Raw genomic sequence first — 6,567 nt, 5'->3', positions numbered from 1 at the left:
TACTCATATTTTGTACTTTACATACCTAACACCTGTACATGTATTACTCCCCAACACTGCACTCAATAATGTTAATGTGGTTGTGTTGAGTAATACTGCGAGTGCTGATGTAAGAGCTTTGAGATGCATTTGTAGATATTATTACGTGTTTTACAGTCTTTATGGTGCTAGCTTAAAGTTACGGTGTAAAGGTTATCTTATATTGTGGTAAAGCGGTTACTATTTAAATGGTGTCTAGACAGAAATATTAACTCCTGTTATGACTAAGTTGCTAAGTTACTAGTTAATGAAGTTACCAGTAACATGGTTAAACGCATTCACAGATTCACAGTAAATATCCCAATTAGCTTCAATGGATCTATAATAAATTTCTGCTAGTTCTAGCGCTTCATTTAAACCGTATGATACTCATACTTACCCAGAGTCAGTGTAAAATAAAATTCTACCTGTGTGAACAAAGTCTGGCTCCTTTAATCCTGCATGACAAACTTCAGGATGCAGGTTTATTGACCCTCTTTCCTGCTGGCACACCTGTGACACCTGAGAGTCAGCTAGAAACTTACAGGAATGTTTACTTCATGCAAAGACTGATAGACTCTGTAATACTGTAAATGATCAGTAACTTAGGTTAATACTAAACATTTGTGCCTCTCTGTCTGTGCTGAACCATTTAGAATCAGGTTTTGAGTCAGGCTGCATTGAGTGTGGGACTTAAAAGCATTAGGCTTGAAGATGGTATGAAAATCTCTACTTACCTTCTACGCTATATTTTTGTTACTGATTTATTAATACATTTTACATTGTTTCTTTTGTTTATCAGTAGAGAGAACACAGATTTCAGAGGCGCAAAGAGAAGCACTGTTGCTTCATACTTAATACTTTAAAGCTGCATTAGGGGAAGACAAGAAGCAGAAGTACTTCCAGGCACAGCCGCAGTGAGGGAGCAGACACCTTACACTGAGTTCAGAGAAGTCAGAATTTCAAGAAGCGTCTGAAACAGCTCAGGTTTGGAAAGAAGCCTTTTATGTTGGGTGTTATAAAAAATATACACATATTTATAAATACATTTTATAATAACAACTATAATATTATTATAAATAGTAGTTATTCTCTTATTATTATAAATAAATATCAAACATTTCAGTTGATTTTCTATCACATATATTGTGTTAGCCCTGTGATAAACTGGCAGCCTGTCCTGCTTTTGCCCTGTGGCAGCTGGGATAGGCTTCAACCTCCCACTGTCACGATCCTGGGTCTTTTGACCCAGCGTTTTAAGTTTTAGTTTATTTTTGATGTTTATGGTTTATTTTTAAGTTCATTAGGTTATCTAAGCTCATTTGTTTATTTAGATTCCCCTTGTGTCTTCTACCCCTGTGTTTTAGTCTCCCTTTGCCCTTTATGTGTTTCATGCCTTATGTTATCAAGTTTATATTGTCTTGTCTGCGTCTCATGTTTCCTGTTTTATTTTGAAGGTCTGTGTCCTATGTCAGTGTCAGCTGTTTCCCCATGTGTTTCCACTTCCCCCTAATCACCCTTGTGTGTATTTATTCTGTGTGTTTCTGTTCATTCTTTGTCAAGTTGTCTGTTGTTCCATGTCTCCAGGAGTTTCCATGTTTATGTTTTTTGCAACGTTCAAGGTTTTGTTCTTTGCCTTTTGTGTTTAGCATTCAGTTTTCCCAGTTTAGTTCTAGTTAGGTTCTTTCTTGTGTGCATCTGCCTTTTGTTTTTGTACTCTTTTATCAGCCACATTAAACGGCTCGCTTTTAACCTGACCATGTTTTACCCAACAGACAGTGACTCTTTTGAATTTAACGGACTTTGGATTATTTCCTGTGCAGGAGGAGGAGAAGGAGGCTATTCGGTAGTGATGGGCAGATGAAACTTCATGAAGCACTGAAGCTTTTCATCCAATTGGTTCATCCCAGCGCAAAGCTTCTTGAAGCTTCATTTGCTCTAGTAGGACACCTACTGGACGTAAAAATATTAGTTGGCATGAATTTGAAGAGTGTGGCCTTTTGCACACAGCCTGTAAATGTCAACAACAAAAGGAGTGTGTAAAACATGTATATTGTAGTGATGGCAGTATACTGTGTATATTTATACTGGCAGTATGGAAAATGATCATTTACTGTGAGGTGAGGTGTGGTTGGGGTGTGGACAGTAGTTGTGCTTTTGTAACGTTGAGGTATGGACAGCTACACACTTCTGCCTGTTCACATTCTGTAAAAACTAAATGTTCACTGCTTTTATGACCTTTTTAGTGGGGAGAACATAGCTAGGATTTAATGATTTAACAAATCTTTTGAATCCTTTGTCCTCCACATTGCTAAATGGCTGGGAGTCCTCAATCACCATGCTGACCAGGTCTTCATCTATTTGAGATTGTTCTCCTGAGGAAAGACAATAAAGACAAAGCACAAATATAAATATCACACACAACTTATAACAGTTGTATAATATTGTTATATCATTTAGCAACATTACTGCATGCTATATTATCATTGCATTTGATGGCTCACCTGGTCTTGCTCCTCAATCGGCGTTCCCCTTATTCTCATGCAAAGCTCTGTAGTGCCTAAGCATGGATGAGGTGTTGTTGTTATATCCCAGCTCCCTGGCACATAGCAAACACTTCACCTTGTACAAAAGTAAAGACAGCTTAACATAAATTGTATTGCACCATCAGTATTATGGAAATACATCTTCTGTAGAAATTTACATACCTTGTTGGGAGGAATAAGATCAAAATGTTCCCACACAGGTGAGGATATCCTCCTCTTCTTAGCTGGCTCCATTCTCTCCTGACTTTCTCTCATAAACCTCCAAACTGTCTCCAAATTCTCACTAACCGCAACTCTCCATCAAACACCCACATTTTTGAATGAAGTCTGAGGGGTTTATATCGCTGTCGTAGCTCGCGGCAAAGTTCGAACCACTTCCTGAACCAGTCACGTGGTACAGCCGGGCAGCGAGGCTTCAGACGTCATCATTTTCAGCTCCTCCCATAAATGAAGCAAGCCTCGATACGCGCATCGCAGAAACGCTCCCTCAATTACTCGACACAAGCTTTGAAGCCTCGATAGAGAACGTCACATCACTACTATTCGGGCTCAGATGACCCGGATAGCCACGGCTAACCCAAGGTTTCTGGATTTTCTTGCCTGATGATTTAAAGAACTTTGTTACTGCCTCAACCTCAGTAGTAATATAAAGGCACTTTTTTAACTAGTTTAGGAGCACTTTTCTTTTGTGCTCTGAAAGACACAGAGGCTAGTAGTTTTTAAAACAGAGTACCACAAACAACATGTATCCTTTTAGAAATAAACTTTTCTTGTGATACTTCTAAAAACCACATATTCTTAACTAGCCACAATAGCACTGTATCGACCCCCCAATGTTCCTTTAATGCAACCTATAATTGTCTAGTAGCCACACAAACGCACTGCAACAGTAAGACTTGATGAGACAGAGGGGGTTACAGGTAGGGCCCCAACAGTCAGCAAAACAAGTCATAAAACAATAAAAGCTGCATACTTATCAAGAGCATCCCAGCACACACATCCCAACTGTAGTTCCATAGTTTTTCACCTTTTTTCTTTACAAACTGCTCTTTTCATCTCTCCTTGTCAGAGGTCAACTGAAACCAAGTCCACCTATATAAAAACACCCCATCAGACACACAGTATTTTCCTCAGCACTTCACAACTTTCGCAAGGTATATCGTTTTAACTTTTTTTTTCGGACCCCGGACACAGCGCTGTGAGGTAGTTAGCACACAATTTGGCCATGTAGAAAGCATCGTTTGTTTGGAACGCGTCATCACTGTTCATACGAGTTTAATTTAATCAAACCTCATTTTAGGATCTACGTGGCTCCTCATCACTCGCCGATTCATCATTTTATTTAAATATCTGAATTTTCAGAATGGTGATCCAAGCGGGACACAGAGGCTGCTAGTTTTAACGCACCAGAATGCCGCAAATACAAATAAAAGCCTGACTATCGAGTGAGCCTAGCCGCAGCGACACCTTTCTTTCAAATGGATGCCTGCTATGGGGCATAGCCTGCAGGTGCGTTGGAGCCGACTTTGCTACCCGCACAGAGCGTTTCGGACAGTCGGGCACTGCTTATGCAATAAAGAAAAACAACAATACAGCATGTTTCTCTGCTCCAAGACATCCGCGGTCCTTTCACACGGTAAGCATGTCTGTTATACCCAGCGCATAAATGTCTGTATGTCAGCGCTGATTAAACCCTGTTTAAAATGTGACACGTTTGTTGTCCAAAAACATTTCCTCTAAATTTGCAAAGTTACTGATTTAAAATCTGCTCTAAGAAATATTTCCTGTGATCTAAAATTTGGCACATTTATATTTGTGTCTGGTAACAACAGCAGCAAATGTGCTGTACAGCTGATTCTTTTGAGGGTGTAGCGCCTTCAAAGGTTGACGTAGGCACCATGTAGAGTTATAAAACGGGGTTTATTCTGGTCTCGGGAGAACTGCTCAAAGAAGAAAACGATTTTTTTTAAAAACATCACATCAAAATGCATTCTTCTACTTTGTGTAAATCAATCACAACGTAATTAATCACAGAAAATAAAACATTTAAAGAACACAAGCAAAGTAAGTTGACCTCCAGGAGGGGCTAAATAGTCCTTTGTGGCCTTACTGTCTTTTTCTAACTTATTTCTTGCACTTATTTAATTTTGAACATTACTTTTTCCATGTGTGGAGCTAACCATGTGTGCTAGCAAAAAAGGGGTTGGGTGGAGACCCAAAAATGCAACCAACTCTACATTCCACTGTTCATCACCAGATGGTGCAAAAGCGCAAGATCCAGACATAAAGCATCAAATCCAAAAGTCCTTTACAGAGGGTTTTTATCATTATTATTATTATTATTTATTATTTAACTAACTTTTTAAATGTTTCACACATTAAACATTAATGCATGAATGGATGTGTATTTTAAAATGAAATACTTACAGAAGACATTGTTAATTATTAACAGCTTAATTATTGTGCTTTGTATATGCTACATGTATATATAGTACATGCAGTATGACAGGAACACAGAGGTTTAGTGCCAGACTTCACATAAAAAGTATCAACTATGTTAGGATCCATGATTATCATGTGTGGTGTTAGTTTACATTAGTGGCTCCTCTCATGAAGGTGTGTGGATCTCTCACCTCTCTCCAAATTGTGGTTGTGTGTTTGATGCTGAAACAGATGAAGACTGCTGATTGGCTGAAGTAGGGTACAATATATTTTTTTGGTTTTTGGTTTGGGCAGTGCTCACCGCTACATTAAATAAACTGCTGCTCGTGTGTGTTTGTAGGTTCTCAGTCATCCAGCTCATGGTTGTCTAAGGAGCCTGGAAACACTTCAGCCACCTGGAAATACCCAGCCTGCAGAGTACATCATATGATTTATTGATTTATTTTGTGTTCATGTCACATGGATGGATGTGAAATTAATTTATGATTGTTTTGTTTTTTGTCTGTTTCTAGAGGAGACGTCGTTCAGGTTGCAGGACTTGGTGGTTATAGAGTAAATGCCACCGGCCACACACGTAAGACCATATTTTGTTTGATTATTTCACAGTTAATGCTAGAATCTGATTTCGGTTTCTGTGACTGTTTTATACTTACATTTATGTTTTTTGTTTAATACTGAATGAAGAACAAGTTTTTTTCTTTTTGTAAATTTTGGAGTAGATATACTGTGCGCCAAGTTCCTTGTTTAAAAATCATTTGGAAACATAACAAAAGATGAAACATCATTCTACTCACAATTTTAGCTTTTGAAAGATTATGAATAACTTTTGTTCTTTTCCTTTTTCTCTAGTCCCTGATGAACCACCTAATCTTCAGTGTGCAGACATGTGTGTTGCTGACTGTGAGCCTACCAGATACTCTCAGTGTACTGCATATGTGCCATTTAACAACAGGCTGTGTCTGGAAGAACATCAAGTAGATGCACGTGGGGTTAGTTAACTGCTAATATTACTGTATATCATCTGTGTATGTTTTAGATATTTTGGGGAGCACAAACTACATTTCTCTTCTCTCAGGGTGATTCTGGTGGTGGAGTGATTTACAACAACATGATTTATGGTGTAATCAGTTCTGGTTTTGAACGTGTCTGTACTGGACCAGCTGTTACTGTGAATGTTTGTTCTGACATGAACTGGATAAATCAGAAAATTGCTCAAAATAATGGAAAATAACTGAATGAAAATAACATCCAGAATAAACAATCATCTCTACATGAAACTTGTGTGCTGTGTGTTGTTTCTACTCTAGAATATCTTCATGTTAACTGCAAATTGTGAACCTTTTTCTTTGGTCTAAAATATTGTGTCAGATTTGCAGCTTGTGTGTGTTTGAATGTGGTGTCAGGTGTGTAGCAGCTCATCCTGTTGTTCAGAAACTCTCAGACTCACACTGTGAAGATGCAGAAAGGCTTTCTGATCAGACATGCCACCAATCAGCTGCAGGGCCTGAACATGATAGACTTCATAAATCTGAGTTGATTGTTGGGGGTGGAAATGTTTACG

At 38.5% G+C, this 6,567-nt stretch overlaps 2 long non-coding RNA genes across 3 annotated transcripts; one reads left to right on the top strand and one right to left on the bottom strand.

The window, feature by feature from the left end:
• Positions 1 to 372: 372 nt before the first annotated feature.
• Positions 373 to 3,141, bottom strand: LOC309697438. Its single transcript, XR_014273830.1, has 3 exons — positions 2,727 to 3,141; positions 2,523 to 2,640; positions 373 to 2,393 (listed from the first exon to the last, which is right to left on the bottom strand). It is a non-coding gene; the product is annotated as an uncharacterized lncRNA (long non-coding RNA).
• A 38-nt stretch (positions 3,142 to 3,179) lies between these two features.
• LOC309697437 lies at positions 3,180 to 6,567 on the top strand. Of its 2 annotated transcripts, XR_014273828.1 has the most exons (5): positions 3,180 to 4,200; positions 5,347 to 5,423; positions 5,519 to 5,580; positions 5,856 to 5,995; positions 6,082 to 6,567. It is a non-coding gene; the product is annotated as an uncharacterized lncRNA (long non-coding RNA). The 2 variants fall into 2 exon arrangements; XR_014273829.1 differs by having other exon boundaries at positions 5,856 to 6,567.

The sequence above is a fragment of the Aulonocara stuartgranti genome (genome assembly GCF_965226115.1).
Source record: "Aulonocara stuartgranti genome assembly, chromosome: 20".
Classification (NCBI taxonomy): Eukaryota; Metazoa; Chordata; class Actinopteri; order Cichliformes; family Cichlidae; genus Aulonocara; species Aulonocara stuartgranti.
This window is presented reverse-complemented; position numbering and strand designations above follow the sequence as displayed.